Below are 16,071 nucleotides of genomic sequence, written 5' to 3'. Positions count from 1 at the left end.
ACCCTACCCAACTTCCTCACCAGTGTGCCCTAGACAAAAATTATACTAGAAATGGAGCTTGGAAGTGCTAGGTTTTCTAAAAGAAACTGTGATGAGACTGTCATAGTTTTCCAGAAATGAAGTGTCAAAAACTCAGAAAATGGCTAACTGTTTAAAGGCATAGAAACCTAGTTTCAGAACCCAAGTGTTACTTTTAATTTCTGAAGATAAAACTAATTCAGGTCAGAATAGTGTGAGAGGTTGCAGTTTTGTTATTGCAGAACTTTAAAAATCCTGATTTAAATGTGAAACTACAAAGTCACAAATTTTTGTAATTTTTGTAGCTTAAACCCTAAATTGTGTGCTTGCTGTGGAAAGTGCTGGAGGAAGCCTTCACCAGCGTATGTTATGTGAGCTCTGTTTACAGGGAAATTGCCTCTTTTTATCCCTGGTGACAGACCTAAAAATGGCACTTGCTGAGGGACAGGGCTGAACAACTCTGGAAAATCTTCTGTAGCTGTCCTCCTACAGAGCTGTAAATAGGTATCCAAGCAGTAGACAAAGCTTTTTATGACATCTCCAGGCCCTATTCCTTTGTGTTTATGGAATTGCTGAGACTGCAGAAAGAGATGTTGCTTCAGAAGTAGGAAAATTAGCTGCTCAGGCAGAAATAGAGAGGAGCAAACTACTGCTGGCCTCTGGAAGAAGGAAGGAGTCTAACCTGTAAGAGGGGCAAACAGCTGCTGAGACCAGATTGGGAAGCAATATTCTCTCTTTGTAAGTTGCTGACCTCTCTGAGGGGCAAACATTGAAGCACACTTCCTTATGTTATCTAGCTTTGCATATTAGGTAAGTTTCTTTCACCAGACAAGGCATTTTTGCTACTTACAGCTCTTCACAATGCTCAGCATTCTCAGCTTTTCTCTCCCACGGATGTGCTGTAGCCAGCTCATTTTCCCACAGTTACCTGTGTTGATGTGCTTTTTAGTACTTTCAGACCTTTCAGTCTGAAAGTTAGATAATTAGTCTGTCTCAAATTTTAGATAAACACTAAAGTGGTATATTAAAGTATGACTTTTTAGAGCATTAGTATCATGCTTGAGCACTGCTGACAGCTGAGTTCTGAGCTTAGGTATTTAGAAAAGTATGGAGAGAATGAAATGTTTTAAAGAAGTCCCAAAGACTTATGCATAGAGCAGCTTCCCCAGGTTTCCAGAAAGCCTGAGACTTGAGTTTGCTTTTACAGCTGAGGGATGGAAGATCACAGGCCCTGACCAGAGATAGCAATCCCTCAACAGGTTAGGAGAAAAATACTCTGTGTCGCTCTGAAAAGGCAAAATCGATATACTGGGCACCTCATTATTACAAGGAGGTCTCTGTGCCACAAGGCTTTGTTGTGAGCTGGATGTTGATCACCAGCTGATTAATTAGCTGGCATAATTTCAAATTCCGTTGGTAAGGTGCAAGATTCATCACTTTCTCTTGTTAAACTTCATACGGTTGGTGATTGCCCAGCTGTCTAATTTGTCTGTGTTTCTCTGCAGGGCTTCTCTGCCCTCAAGGGAGTCAACAGCTCCCCTCAATTTGGTGTCATCTGCAAACTTGCCCAGTATCCCTTCCTGTCCTGCATCCAAATCATTTATGAAGATGTGGAAGAGCACAGGGCCTAGGATGGAGCCCTGTGGAACCCCACTAGTGACAGGTCACCAGTCTGGTGTCACCCTGGTCACTGTCACCCTTTGTGTCAGACCCATGAGCCAGTTGCTCACCCATCACATGATGTGTTTATTCAGCTGAGTGCTGGAAGTTTTGTCCAGAAGGACCAGTGAGAGACAATATCAAAAGCTTTGCTGAAATCCAAGATTGTATCAACTGGCTTCCCTTGATCAACTAGGTGGGTTACTTTGTTGTAAAAGGAAATTAGATTTGACAGTAGGACTTTCCCCTTATGAAGGAAACTGTGCTGGCTGTGAATGGTGACTGTGTCATCCTTCAGGTGTTTTTCAATAACTTTCAGAATAATATTCTGCATAATTTTTCCAGTTATAGAGAAGACACTGACAGACCTGTTTTTCCTGTTGTTTCCAAGTTCATCCTCCTTGCAATTCTTAAAAATTGGGCCAATATTTGCCAGCTTCCAGCCACCTGGGACCTCTCTAGATTCTCAAAACCATTCAAAAGTCATCAGCTAGTTCTTTAAGTATTTTTGAGTTCTGTCAGGCCTCATAAACTTAGAGATCCAGCTGGAACAGCAGACCCCAGGCATGTTCGGGGTTGACTGGGATCATAAAAGGTTTTAGTGGTCTTAGGAAGTTAAAATTTAACATTCTCAGCAAGGTATTGGTCCCTAAGAAGGGAAATATCCGTGATCTGTATTGAATGCCTTTTCCAGAAGTTTCCTGATCTGGAGAACTGTAATAAGCTGTACCTGTGTTTGCTCTGCTGTTGGTACAGCAACATGTTCTTCATTACTGAGAGCTTGAATCTCTTGAGCTTGCCTAGCAAGAGAAGCATAGGAAAGAGTTTCCTCAGGAAAACCTTAGAGTTTGGTTTACTATGAAGTTATTTAATCATTCAGTGTTATCAAAACATTCAACACTCAGTATATCTTGTTTCTCTATAATCTGTATCAAGAGCTTTGTGGAAGAACTCATGCATAATGAATGAAGTGTTTTTCTAGATTGTTTAAATAAGACTGAGCTATATTTTGCATATAAATCAGTGTTAAGCGTTGAAAACATGGTATAATTTTCTCAAAATTATGGCACAGTACAGAAAGGATTTTTCTGAAGATTTAAGGGAAAAACCAAGGATGTAACAGGCCATGTTTTTGCTGCTGTGACTAGCAGCAGCTGTTTACATTCTTCTTAGTTCTTGGTAGTTAAAACTCACTGAGATCTTTCATCTGGTTAGTGAGAAGACAGCCATTCTTTTTCACCAGTATTTTTCTCATTGCTCTGCAACAGGAAGTTTCATCTTTTATCCCTTGTTTATAATAATCTGTTGAATTATTTTGAGAACAAGGCTTTTTTTCTAGGAGTGAGTTGCTATAATTCTCAAAAAATGACCTTTTCCTATGGCACTACTGTTTCCCTTGGAGAGAAGACATTTTTGCTTGGGTGCTGACTGTCTTCCTGGATGCCTATCCATTATTCCCTGCTTTCTCTGTCAGCATGCTGCTGCTGGGGAAGTTAGGGCTCTTATCTGTGGGAAGAGAGCAAGGAGCTGCCTTTTCCTTACTATGCTCTGAGATACATCCTGTTTACCTAAGTTTAAAGGTCATTCAGTCTTTTTAAGGTAGTTATCAGATAATAGAATGTGGTAAGAATTTTGACAGCAGAAGGCTAACAGGGTCACCACAAGACTGCAGTCCTGAGAGTGGTAGGGAGTTGGGTGGGTGCTGTGCATGCCATCTCCCGTGCCTTTCTTGGAGCATGTCTCCCTGTCCCTACTTGTCCATCTTTCCTAGTGACCGCTCCATGGCCCAGGAAGGATTGTTACAGAGGGTTTTAAGTGCTGCAAAGAAGCTGTGAGAGCCAGGTTCCTGTTTCCTCCTGAAGCTGGGTACACTTGGACTCTGTAACTCCTCTAGGCAATTATGAAAATTATCGTTTGGGTCACTTCTGCCTTAACAGCCCCTTTCCGAGAATGTTGGTCTGCAGCTTAGAGGGTTTATTTCCTCAAGACAGATGCCAAAGCCACAAGCATGGAAAATCTGAAAAATCAGAGGAACCTCTGAGAGGTCAAGAATAATATAAAGTTTTTTTCAATCTGTCATCCAAAATGCTAGTGTAGCTCTGTGCCTTGACAGCTCTCCCAGTAACATTGAGTAAGGCGAGTTTTGCTTCTACGTCTTTTTTTACCCACAGCCTGCTGTGTCCTTACCTGCTCTCCCACCTTGAACCTCCTCTGTTCATCCAGATCCTGCAGTCTGTCTCTGTACCTCCTCTTTTTATCATAACCCTTCCTCCTCCAGCTCCTGATGCAATATAGCAATGCTGCAATGTCTCTGTGAGAAGCCCTAGCGTGTATACTCTGCCTTCTCTTGTGCTGCACATGCATGCTTTTCTTGTTTTTAGGGGTGACACCATAGTTCCAACATCAAAACTATTGCCTGTTCCTCATTACAGATAATTCCATAAATGTATTTCCAGTGGCATTTTTTATAGCACTCCAACAGGAAATTAAAGCTTCCTAGTTTCAGAGATGCAGCTGTTCCTTGCTAATGTATCTCAAAATAATACCAAAAATAAGGATGTTTGCTGTCTTCAAGTATTTGTTCATAATTTTCAGTCTATTAAATTTGTTTTCTTTGCACTTTGACTTGCTGATTTGTTAAGTGTGAAATGTGCTTGTGTGTGCTGAAGGCAGGTGCTTCAATTTCAGTTCCTGCGCTTGAAAATGGGACTTAAAAAAAAAAAAAGAGCTTTCTCTTTGCCCAAAACCTGCTTTGCTCACAAGTATTGCTTGTCTGCAGCTCTGCTTACAGCCTCATGTGATGAGTGGACTGTGCCTATTTGGAAGCGAGTAGATAAACATGCTGTCCTCTGCTCACCTAACCCTGGCTCCCATGCCTTTTGGCAGGTTTAAAAAAGACTGCTTTTCTCCTTTTCACAGAGGAAAAACATTGTGCTATTTTATCTTGTGGAGACAAGATACTTCAAAGCAGTAGTAACAATGTTGGTCTCCATACAAGATCACACATGGCTCTGGTGGCCTCGGTGTAGCAGTCTACAAAGACCAGTGAGCAATGTCTGTGCTTGCATTTTTTGCAATTTAATCAGGTGTCACTTGTCCCTGTTAAATAAGAGGAAGACTTGTTAGAGGGAAGACTTCCTCAAATGCCTTGCAAGAGCACCATCATTTTCCATCTAGGCTTTAAAATAAATCCTTTTGTCACAGCAGTCCCTGCAGTATAGCCCAGTGACTGGCAGCATGGCTGTGGCAGGCAGCAAACCTCCAGGTTTCATTCAGGAGTAGCCAGCAATTCACTTGTGTGTGTTGCTAATAGCCAGCCACTTTCCACTACAGAAAATTAAGCACAAAACATTAAAGGAGGGTGATATTAGTTTCAAGATATGTCTTAATGTATTTGTTCATGAGACTGAGGCTCACTGCTCCTTTTCCTGGAGAGCTTCACTGTGGAGAGAGTTAAGCCTCAGGAGCCTGACCATGGTGAGGACACTCTCCCCTGGAGAGAAAAGCAGCCCCTAGGCTTCAGGGTTGCGGTAAGTCCGCTATGGAAAAAACCTTAGGAGACTGCTCTCTCTCATAGTGATAAGGTGTGTTCCCCCCTTCCCTGCCCATAAAGCTTTATCAGTACCAGGTTAATTGTCCCATAAAACCTTATCAGTGCTATATTAATTGGGTGTACCCCATTGGTTCTTTCCCTCCTTCCTCTTTATCACGCCAGTTAATTGGGCCATTTTTGATCCTTCCCCTGGCTGGTTCATTTTTCAGTCCCTAACCTGATTGGCCAAGCTGTGTAACCCTGCCCCTGCCTCCCCTGAATAAAAGTCCCTGTATTGCCTGCCTCTCTGGTTTTCTGTCCCTAGATCCCTCTGAGGAATAAAGCTCCTGGAGAACTCCATCAGAAGCTCTGTCCCTTTCTGAGGTGGTCTGGTGTGTCTCAGGACCCCTGTCTGCATTGCCTGGCCAGCCCTGGCACTGGAGCCGCAGTGAAAGGTACAGTTCTGTATGCTGAGATACTTCCTAATCCTGTGAGTTCTTGCCTTTGGCAGAAGCATGAACAGTGGCGAAGAATAAGGGAGGACTCTTGTAAGAAATTCAACTGGGGTTTATTAAGCCCAGGTGGACTTGTACATAGCCAGAGAGAGAGTCCACCAAAGCGGGTTTTCTCTCTGTCCAGCACCTTAAGTATGGGGGTGGGGAAAGGCGAAGGGGACAGCTTGGAACTGATCCAGTCGGTGAGGGGAGTGGCTCAGAACATAAATGACAGTCAATAGAACCATTCCATCAGTCAAGGGTGGGAAGAGCTAGGGAACCTGCCAATCACTTGACATCCTCACCAGAATCTTCTAGACATCAGGGTGAGGCTGCAAAGTGATGGACAGGACCCATAATTTGATTGACACCTGACAATCACTTGAGAGAAACCAAGAAGGGTTTAACGTGAGGGTATGAAACAAACCATTGTAAAACAAAGAACAGATGCATACAGAAACTGGTAAAACTCAAAACCTCACCACTACACCTTCTGTGTCACCTGAATCCCCCAGCTTTCGCAATAAAGCTAAATCACTCCAGCCTGTGCCCCCCAGGACATCCTTTTCAGGACGCCTCCGAGGAAGGTCTGGCACTCCTAACCACTGGCATCCAGCCTTGACACTTCACTGGCTCTTTATACTCATCCTCTTTTTACCTGCTCTAAATAGAACAGGGTGTTAGGTCATCTAAAAGTTTCTTGCTTGCTTGAGGTAAAGCTTACATTGGAATGAGTGTTTCAGGAAGTTAGAGAAACCCAGAGCTTCCAGGACAGAGAGGTGGTAATGCTTATTTTAGGGGAATAGTTAATAGGAGTCATCCACTGACGTCCTCCAGACTGTGATTGGAGAATAAATCTGAGTGGAGAGGTTGACTCTAAACACTGGGGTGGATGGGCAGGGGAGGGCATGCAGCCTCAACTTGGAAAAATTAATTTTCCATTGCTTGGATAATCCCTTCAGAATCAGTTTTTTGAGCATCAGGGCAAGATCCTATCTCTTTATTAATGCCTCTGTAGCATCTATGTTGGAGTGGAATGAATGTCATTGGTTGAGTAGCCATGCAAAGGCTGTTTCCATAACCCATCAGCAGCTGATAGCTGTGAAGCTGAACCATTTAAATCTGTGCTAATATGCAGCACCTGGGATTTATTCTAGAAAATTATGCTGGAACTTGAGAAACACAGGAATGGCAGTATGCATTTAAACAGTCAGATGAATTGCAATATTCACATTCCATTAAGTCCAGTAAAAACATCCACTGTCATTAAAGTGGAAAACCAAAGGCCTGTGATATACATGTTATTTTTCGATATGTTAAGCATAGCTTGTATCCTTTAGGACTTCAAAGTTGTAAGCTAATTTGGTGAATGTATGGATGAATCTCTCCAAAACACAGTATATGTTGCTGCACTAGTTTCAAACCTCAGCAGGATACAGCCAGCAATTCTCTGTCTTATATTTTCTGGGTTCTTTTACAGACAACTGGGTTAGATCCAGATCTGGCTTAGGCTGATACAGACAAAATGATGATGTAGCATCCAGTTTGTATTAAAGGAGAATAGGGTTTTATTTATTTATATTTTTACTCTGTAGAGAATGAGCCATAGGTGCTACATAACTTTCTGAATGTTTTTAGCTGAAAAGAACAGTTTTCATACCATACAAAGTGAAAGGAGGGGAGTATTTAGTCATCTCCACAGACATCTAAGGTTGATTTTTATATAAATAATGGCTCTATAAGCTTTTTACTATTAGAAAACTCAAAATACATATTTGCTCGCTTTTTTTTTTTTACAGTACTTACACATTCTTTTTCTCCCTGAAGTAGAAAAGGTGACAATATTTTTGCCTTTATGCCTCTCAGATGAAAACAGGCACTTTGAAAGCAAATTGGACACATGAGTGGGAAATAATGTGGTTGTTTTGTCATTTTCAGCCTGTGTACAGTGAGGTTTCTGTCTGATGGGCTGGTGAAAGGAATGCAAGGATGAACTGCCTGTCACCATGTCATCTGTCAATATATAATTTGTCAACATATAATCTAAAGCAGCCTCTAGAGAAATAACTACATGCTTTGTGGTTGCATTCATAATGAATTCAATGAAATGCAGATACCATGTATAAAGCCCACATAATTTAGCCATAAAAATACGCTAATTGAAAAGATCTTTCTAATTTCAGGATTAAGTTCTTGTGAGCTGGTAGGGCTCTATGTAAAAAACATGTCACAGTGCTGTTGAAGGAAGAAAAGCACCTTCCTGTATTGGTATTCAGTTGTTTTGCCAGTTGCAACACCTCTCAGAGTTCCAAGCCACTTTTTCCCCACCTGTCCCTGCCTGCTGTCTGTAATTTAGGTGTGCCTCCTGAGCTCCTCTGTGAAGTTTGTAATTAAAATAATCTTTGTGGAGGAACAAAGAGCAATTCAGTTTGACTGGGAACCTTGACTTGACTTTGCTTAGTGCACTGGTTTCCTCGACACAATGTAAAATCAAGTAAATAGCTGAGTATGACACTAATGGTCCAGAAAACATATAAGATAGTAGAGACACAGAGAACGCTAAGAGTAATGGGGAGAAAAATAGCCTAAATTTCTCACTCATGCTGTTTGCTTCCACACTACATTACAATGTGTGAAAGACAGTAGAAGCTTTTATGTTCTTAGCCAGAAGGCATGGCCACCCCAAATACCACCTATCATGCAGGAAATTTTTAATACAGGGTCCAGAAATCCATAGCAGGATTCTTATTCTTGCTCTTCATAAGCCCCAAGCCAGAGACTTAAAATGTGTTATAATTCTAGAAGAGTCAGTCTATGAACACTACAGCTCTCCTTCAAAGAAAATAAATTCCTGGTACTGCCCAGCATGCTTTTTGTTCAGCATTTTATTTTTATGAACTCTAAATATAGTTCCCAAATGAAAAAGCAGTAAAATTTTCAAGTCTAAGATAGAACAGTGTGAACTGATCAAAACTGGCATTGATATAGTCTCTCTCTCCTCTCTTGCTGTATGTTCCTGGCACCTTCTTTGCACCAAGCTGAGTGTTTTTCTGACGAAGCTGTGAGCCAAGTTGGTAAAAATAGACTCCCAAACTGCTGACCAAACATTTCCACCCCCTTTCTTCAATCAGATCTAATGCTTATGTACTATATGCTGTGTTGATTCAGCATTCAAAACCAATGAAATAAAAAAAACTATCTGTTTCTTTGTATTTCTCATACCATTTTGGTTTCCTACAGGATCAGCAAGCTTGATCTTACCCTACAGCTGTGACCAATGCACAGGACAGCCTGGGGAAGGGGAGGCAAAGGAGAAGAGAGCTTTTTTTTTTTTTTTTTTCCCCTCTTCGTCTTTTCTTCTTTTCTCTCTGTAGAAGTCTCCAACTAGAGAGGTTTAGGCAGAAGAATGCTCAGGATGGTCAAAATTGACCTGAAGCCCTCTGAGAAATGGTCCAGCCTGTGTTTGGCCAAGCAAGAGCACTGGCAAAATGTGAAAGAATTGTCTGGCTGGGGAGCTTCAGGGCTAAACCCTCTCTTTTGCTAATCACAAGGGCACTGGGTTCAGTTTCTGGCATAGTGGTATAAGCCTAAAGTAACTCACTGTCTAAGTGGTTTAAACTTAGACTGAAAGTGTAGCCTCAGAGTCTAAAAACAAGCAACTCGTGAAAAGTGTATTGAATTGGTACTTGGTTCCCATGGAATTTGGCAACTGAAGTAGTTCAGAGAGCAAATTCAGCTACTAATGACAGCGGGATTGGATTCCAGTTGAATCTGCTTGCACTGTCTATAATGTGCCTGCATGAGTATTACTGCTGGCTGGCACAGGAGAGTGATCAGGGGAGAGGAGGACAAGGGTATACTAACATAGGCTTAAATTGCAATGGCATTTTGTACTGGAGTGAGCTGAGCAGCAGGTTGCATTTGTCCAGGTGGGGAGACTTAATCAGTGCAACTACAATGAACCTAGACCAGAAAAAAACAGTGGGAGCAGAAGCTGGAGACTGCACTGTGCACTCCATATTGAAATGGATTGGTGGAGACTGGGAGAAGGTCTGGGGTGCTCTTTTCCCCCTCTGTTTTAAGTAGTTGGCTTTGGTGGTTCAGAGGTATAAACTGTATGAAGCACTACCTGAAAAATCTTCAAGGGGTTACTCTGGGGCATGTTGATGCAGTCCAGAGTGATATTTGTTCAAATCAGCTTTTGAAGAAGGTAAGGGTTCTTCTTTCTGGCCTTACCTGGCTCATCCTGGAAATGCAGCGCAGTTTCGTGATTCTCAGCTGCCACATTCAGTGCCAAATGAAATTCAGTGCCTAATGTTGGGTGAGATGTTTCTTATAGCAGATGGTAATATTATATGTGTTATACAGGCCACTCCCCAGGGGAATTCATGGCCTGCAAATGTGCAAAAGCTCCAGTGGCCCATTTTCTTTAGATATTACTTTACTTTTTTCATATTTTCATTCTGCTTCTCCTATGTTCTGTACAAGACACAATATTCTTGTCCTACAATGTGGTATTTTTGATCATGTTATTGCACTTTCATGGCAGGAAAGCATGAATTTGATTTATTATTATTTTAGTTCTTCTCCTACACTATATTTAGAATTTAGATTAATTACTGCAACTAGTTTTTAAATGTTACTGTAATATAGAAGCTAGTGTAAATATTCAAATTGGTACATCTAAGGCTAAATTACTAAAAGCATGGTGACACTTGCTGCGCTGATTGGTTCCAAAGGGACTGGCTAGGTGCTGAGGGTTTCTAAAACTCACAGTTGTGTTTACTCTCAGTAACTAAATAAGAGACCTAGAGACCAAACAAGAAACATGATGAAATTAGGAAGCTTGCATTTTTTTTTATTATTTTATGTCTTTACTTGGGACTTTTTTAAAATATAAATATCGGCATAAGCCTATGATGACAGGGAAGCAGAGACAGAAAGGTGAAACAATATTCTAGATATTACTAAGTGATTGGAGCTTGCCTCAGTTTGTTACAACCATAATCCCTTTAACTAAGTAGAATTCATGCCAGCATAGAGAGTTTCTGTAAAAGCCTTTGCTCCACACACAACCTACTTCAGGTCCCTGTAAAAGGCAGAAATTTGTCATAAGTAGTGAGGTTCTACCCTAGACATAAATCCTTGATGAAAATACCAGTTATAACATTCAGCCACTGGATGTCCTCATTTTCTAAGGTCTGCAAAGGTTCATCAGCTGGAAAGCCATGAGTTGTTGACAGTTTGCAGAGCATTGCATAAAAATATTCTTGCATAAAAGTATTCTGTGTGTATTGGGTGTTGCTAAACTCCAAGCTTGCCACCCATGTAGCAATGGAATCAGTTTCACTTATCAAAGTAATTGAACTACTACTGGATGTTCTCAATTTTCTCTTCCTTTTCTCTAATTTTCTTGGGGGGTTTTGGCTTTTTTAATGACTTAAGAGTAATTTATGTAACACCTTGCTTTGCAGGACTTCATTCCTAAACACTGAAAAGTGCACTACGTTTCTTCCTTTTTCCAGTGTAACTTTTGCTGGAATTTACTGGAGTTTTTACTGTGGCTTTGGACAGCAGCTTGGCTTTTCAACATTCTTGTGAATTCTCAGGGGGTACATCCCTCTGCTTGCAGGAGTCCTGATTGTCTGATTCCGCAAAGACTTTGCTCGAGTTAGGTCACATTGTATGTGTAGCTACACCTGCCCAGAGAGATTAACTTTGCTTCCTCTCAGAATCCTAGAATGGTTTGGATTGGAAGCAACCTCAAGGAATATCTCGCTCCAATGCCTCTGCCAAGGACAGGGACACCTTTCAGTAGACCAGGTTTCTCAGAGCCCCATCCAACCTGGCCTTTCCCCTGCAGCTCATGAGCCATCATTGCCCACCTTTCCTTTGCTGCAGGCTCCCCTGCCTGCACCATCGCGGAGAGTATTTCTCAGCCCAAGCTTCCCCTGCAGCTAAAGCTCTCTCTCATCCAGTCTCCTCATTCTTGCAGCTCTAATGGCATCATCTTCATTGCCAAACATTCCTGTCTTCTGATTATGATTTGACATTGCTTGTCAGACACCCTCCAACAACTTATAATAACTTATCTGAGCTGGCAGAAAGAGCTTGACAATGGGCTGTCTGTAGTGCACGTGGGTTTCATGTTTGTTCATGAAATGTGCAAAACACATTCATGAAAATCTGTATTGCTGATTTTTTTCAGTTTGAAATTCCAGGGATAAAAGGTCTACTTCTCTTAGCTTTCTGCTTTTTATTCCTTTAATTTAAGCTGCTCTTAAACCACATTCCATCAAGACAGCAGCTTGTGCTCTCTAAACATTTGTTTGAAATTGTGAAAGGAGATTTTACTGTGAGTGGAAGACTCAGACAAAAAATTAAGGCTAGGCTTCTTTCTTTCATTAGGGAAACTCACGTTCTGGTATAAATGGACACACACTAGATACCTACGCTTCATGTACCAGGATGGTAGTTTTGTTCTTACCATGCTAGTGCATGGGGCACATCTCCAGCAGGAGTCAGCCTCTGTAGCTGCTGAAGTCTCCTAAGATGACTGAATGCCAGGTATGCATTTATTTATCTCCTCACTCAGTGGTTCAGCACTGGGTGACTGCTTCAGAAAAAGAGATGGACATGTTATGTTTCCACACACAGCTCTGCAGGACTGGTAGATCCTCATGGAAAGTTGTTCACTCCCTGTGCCTTCTTTTATGCCCATTGTGGAAAGGGAGGCATGCCCAAAGCTGCTTAAGTGGGCGGAAACCTGGGGTGCTCCTGACAGGAGTCTCAATCCTAGGATTTGCTCCAGCTCAGTAACTGCTGATTTCTGGACTCTTGAATAAGCCTAACATTCATGTGAAAGATTCAGAAGATGGAAGACAGAGAGAAAACCACCATGGGCAGATCTGAATGACACAATTCTTGTCACAATTCTGTTACCTTAATCCCAAGTATGTGTTTGTGTTTCTATAACAGGGAGAAGAGCCAAGTGTAGTACGAGCAGATTGTTCTGCAGACACAGTGAGGAGCAAAGAGCAGCTTCTGAAGAAGATCTGTGTTGTAGGACTTCTCCCATCCCAGAGCTGCCAGCAGCTGAGGAGCCAGGAAATGGTTGACTGGAAATGAGCTCTCTCCACTCCTGAACTTGACTGTGGGAGTGGATCAAAAGTCATGTCCCTGCCCTAGAAACTGTGATACTACTCTGAAATTTGCTCACCTTAGGCTAAATTATCATCTTTCAGAAAACACGGCTCCTAAACTGCTTAGGAACTGGTGACAGCCCACAGACTGCTCAGCCTTCTCCCTCTCGGAGGAGACTTACTGATCCCTTTCTGTCATTCTGAAGGGCATTGTGGGCCATGTGAACAGTGGTGGCAAATACAGATGAAGAGAAATGGGATTGGAGTCCAACATCTATGTACTGAGGATGGATACTTCCACTTTTCCCTCTGGCGCTTATGGTCATCCCTGGAGAGCTGAAGCCTGCTGTGATTTTCCAGGGATCTAACTATTCTTTCCTCTTGTGGCTTTTGAAGAGCTCTTTGGAAAATGTTAGGTGCTGCTTTTAGAGATTGTAAAACTGGAGATTTAACTTGGAGTGATGAAAAGAGATTAAAGGTTTTGCAAGCAGCAAACCCTAGATTTATAGCAAACACAGAGGATTTTGCTTCCTCAGTACAAAAGTCCAGATGCAGCTCAAAATCAATAATTGATCTATTTCCATTTACAGGTACATCTACATTCAGGCTAGGAAACCTTATTTCTGGGTGCATATTTTTCTTTTAAGCAGCTTGTACTCAGACTGCCCACAAATGTATCTGTTCATCAAGTAGGCAACACTTCTAGAAATGAGCCAGGGACATTTTTTTTTTTCTACAGGATGTCAAGAGTAGGACTGACAAGACAGATGGAAGCTGCTGAACTGTTACACAGCTTGTTAGGGAAGCACAGAGCTCTTTAAAGCTGAGGCTGCAGCCAGGATTTACCTCTCGAGAAATGGCAGCAATCCCCAAAGTAAGTAGTTTGCATGGGCTACAAATCTGCCTCAGAATAAGCAGCATGGATGCAGCCTGTAGGCTGAACTTCAAATAAACCCTTTTTATTTCAGCTGTAATATAGGATGACACTGAGCTGACATACTGTGACTCTCCCCTGTTTGTTGCTCTATATCCCAAATTGCTGACTGTGCAGCCACACCAAGCTGGGGGTCACATATCTATAGTCCTTATACAGATAAAAGTTCCTGCTATGTTAACAACAGATGGCTCTGGTTGGATGCTTGATGCAGCACCTGGACAGGCTGGGCAGCACAATGCTGTCCATGGAGGATTTGTGGGACTTTTAGCTGCTAAATACTAGGCTTGTTACATGCACAGGCTGTTGGCCCTTTGTGAACTGAGTTATTTATTTTTTTTCAAAGGAATCTTGGACAAGTTTCATGGTTGTGGCAGCAAAAGACCATTGGTGGCAGGAGGCTGAGCTTGCTGCTTTCTGGTAAAAAAAGCTCTTTTACTTCCCAAGCAAACAGTCACAGCAGCAAAACTACTGTGCATCTTTTCAAGATACACATAGTGTATTGTCTGTTAAGTGTATTCTTAGAACCAGGTGATCATATTAGCTGAAACTTTCTTAAAATATCTGAATCTGAGCCGGAAATGTAAGGCAGAAGACATTGTCCTGACAGCTGGAGTTTGGGGAGGTTGCAAGCAAGTAGAAACTAGATCTTACAGAAGGAAATACTGGGCCAGCTAATGATGGACATTATCATCTCTTCCCATTGCTCCTGATGACAGAAGGACAAAAGGTGCCCTTCTGCTTCCTAGGGAGGTTTCCAAACTAAAGAAGGGGTCTTTGTTTTTGGTGAGGGGGATCTTGGCTGAGGAAAGTTATTAAGGAAGCAAAGATAGGAAACCGGCAGCAGCTTGGCATTGTGTGTGAGGTAGAACCTGCCCATTTGGTGCTACATGTGCCTCCAGAAGCTAGAAAGGGTGAGATGCTTTCATTTTTTGCTTTATTTATAACAGTTGTGTACTCTCAACTTTCAGTTTGCACACCTGAGATTAATTAAAAATACAGCATAGAGCTTCCCATCTTCCAGAAAGTAAATTATGTGATCTCATGGTGGTCCTGTAGGAGACACACAGGGATGAAGTAGGAGACAAAAGAATCAAGGAAAAGCTGCATCATACAGCTATATCTGTATTAGACCCAACATCTGTATCCTGGGATCAGATTTCTGTTGAGATTTTGCTTGAGGGCGGCTTGTCCTTCCTGTGGGGAAGAGACACAGGGTGAGCCACAAGCTGACTGTGGCTGTATTGGGAAAGTTGGACGAAAAGTGACATATAGGAAAGGGAGCCCTGGGAAGGCTCTGTTTCCTTAGGGTAGCCCATGTTCCAGTAGCATTTCTACCAGGGGACAACCCCATCTGTACAGCTCCTAAACCTGAAAGCACTGATCTATCTGGGCAGTCTAAAGCAAGCCAGCCTATGGTAAGGAGTGGGAGACGAGAAGTCAAGCCTCTGAGCCCAGCAAAGGGGTATGGACAGCTAGCCTGCAAAATTACAGCCAAAATTACAAGCTGCTGCTTGCCAACTCTGTGGCTGGAAGGAGCATGCCAGAGCAGACTAGGTTTCCCTTTCAGCCTTGTCTGGCCTCCTGTCAGCCTACGCCTCTGCACAGTATGTGGACAAAGTGCTAAAAACTGGAAATAGAAATACAGAATTAAAAACTTGAATAAAATGTGCAGGCTCAGAGGCTGTGTTTCTGCAACGGTTGAAAAACTAGTGGGCATTTTGCAATTAAAGCTGAGCAGTATCTGCAGTGGGTAATGGTGCTTCCACGCCAGGATCCCCACAATGAACAAGACAAGATGTATATTGCACCTCTGGTGTCAGCTGGAAGAAGCCTATTTCTTGAAGCACCAGGCCCTTTTTTTGGTCCACGTATTTTCAAGTAATTTCATTTCATATTTGTAGTCATCTCAGATCTTCTCGCAATCAAATTAATTTCAATACTTTCTTCCAACACAAAACAGTCTTTACTGAGCACATGGTACCTTGGAAAACCTCTTCTCACATAAAAGACCCAATGATAGGATAGAGTAGTTCTTTGTGAGGGCACCTGCAGTGATTATCTAGCTGAGTCTGGGCTGGTGGAAGTTCCTTGCAGTTAGGAGTTTGCTGAAGGATCACACTCCAGCCCACTTTGCTTTCCATTTACTCCTTCTGTTTGCCTGCAGAGCTTCGGAGGTGCCTGCATGGACTTCCTAGTTCACCACTCTGTCTGTTTGCCAAGTATTTACTTGACCTAAATTCTTTGGAAAACCATAATTTGTGACAACTTAGAACTGGGTAGCTGATTAAT

General features: G+C 42.2%; 1 protein-coding gene across 1 annotated transcript in view; it reads left to right on the top strand.

Moving 5' to 3' along the window:
• LOC310907575 (elongin-A-like) overlaps window positions 1-13,739 on the top strand; it is a gene marked incomplete at its 5' end in the record, with an annotated part of 35,357 nt that extends 21,618 nt beyond the window's left edge. Inside the window, 2 exons of the transcript XR_014589654.1 lie at window positions 5,535-5,664; window positions 12,682-13,739. The remainder of the gene's footprint in view (window positions 1-5,534; window positions 5,665-12,681) is intronic.
• Between the last annotated feature and the right edge of the window lie 2,332 nt (window positions 13,740-16,071).

The sequence above is a fragment of the Zosterops lateralis genome (assembly GCF_965231275.1).
Source record: "Zosterops lateralis genome assembly, chromosome: 3".
NCBI classification, from domain to species: Eukaryota; Metazoa; Chordata; class Aves; order Passeriformes; family Zosteropidae; genus Zosterops; species Zosterops lateralis.
Note: the sequence above shows the minus strand (reverse complement) of the source record. Positions and strands in the feature narration are given on the sequence as shown.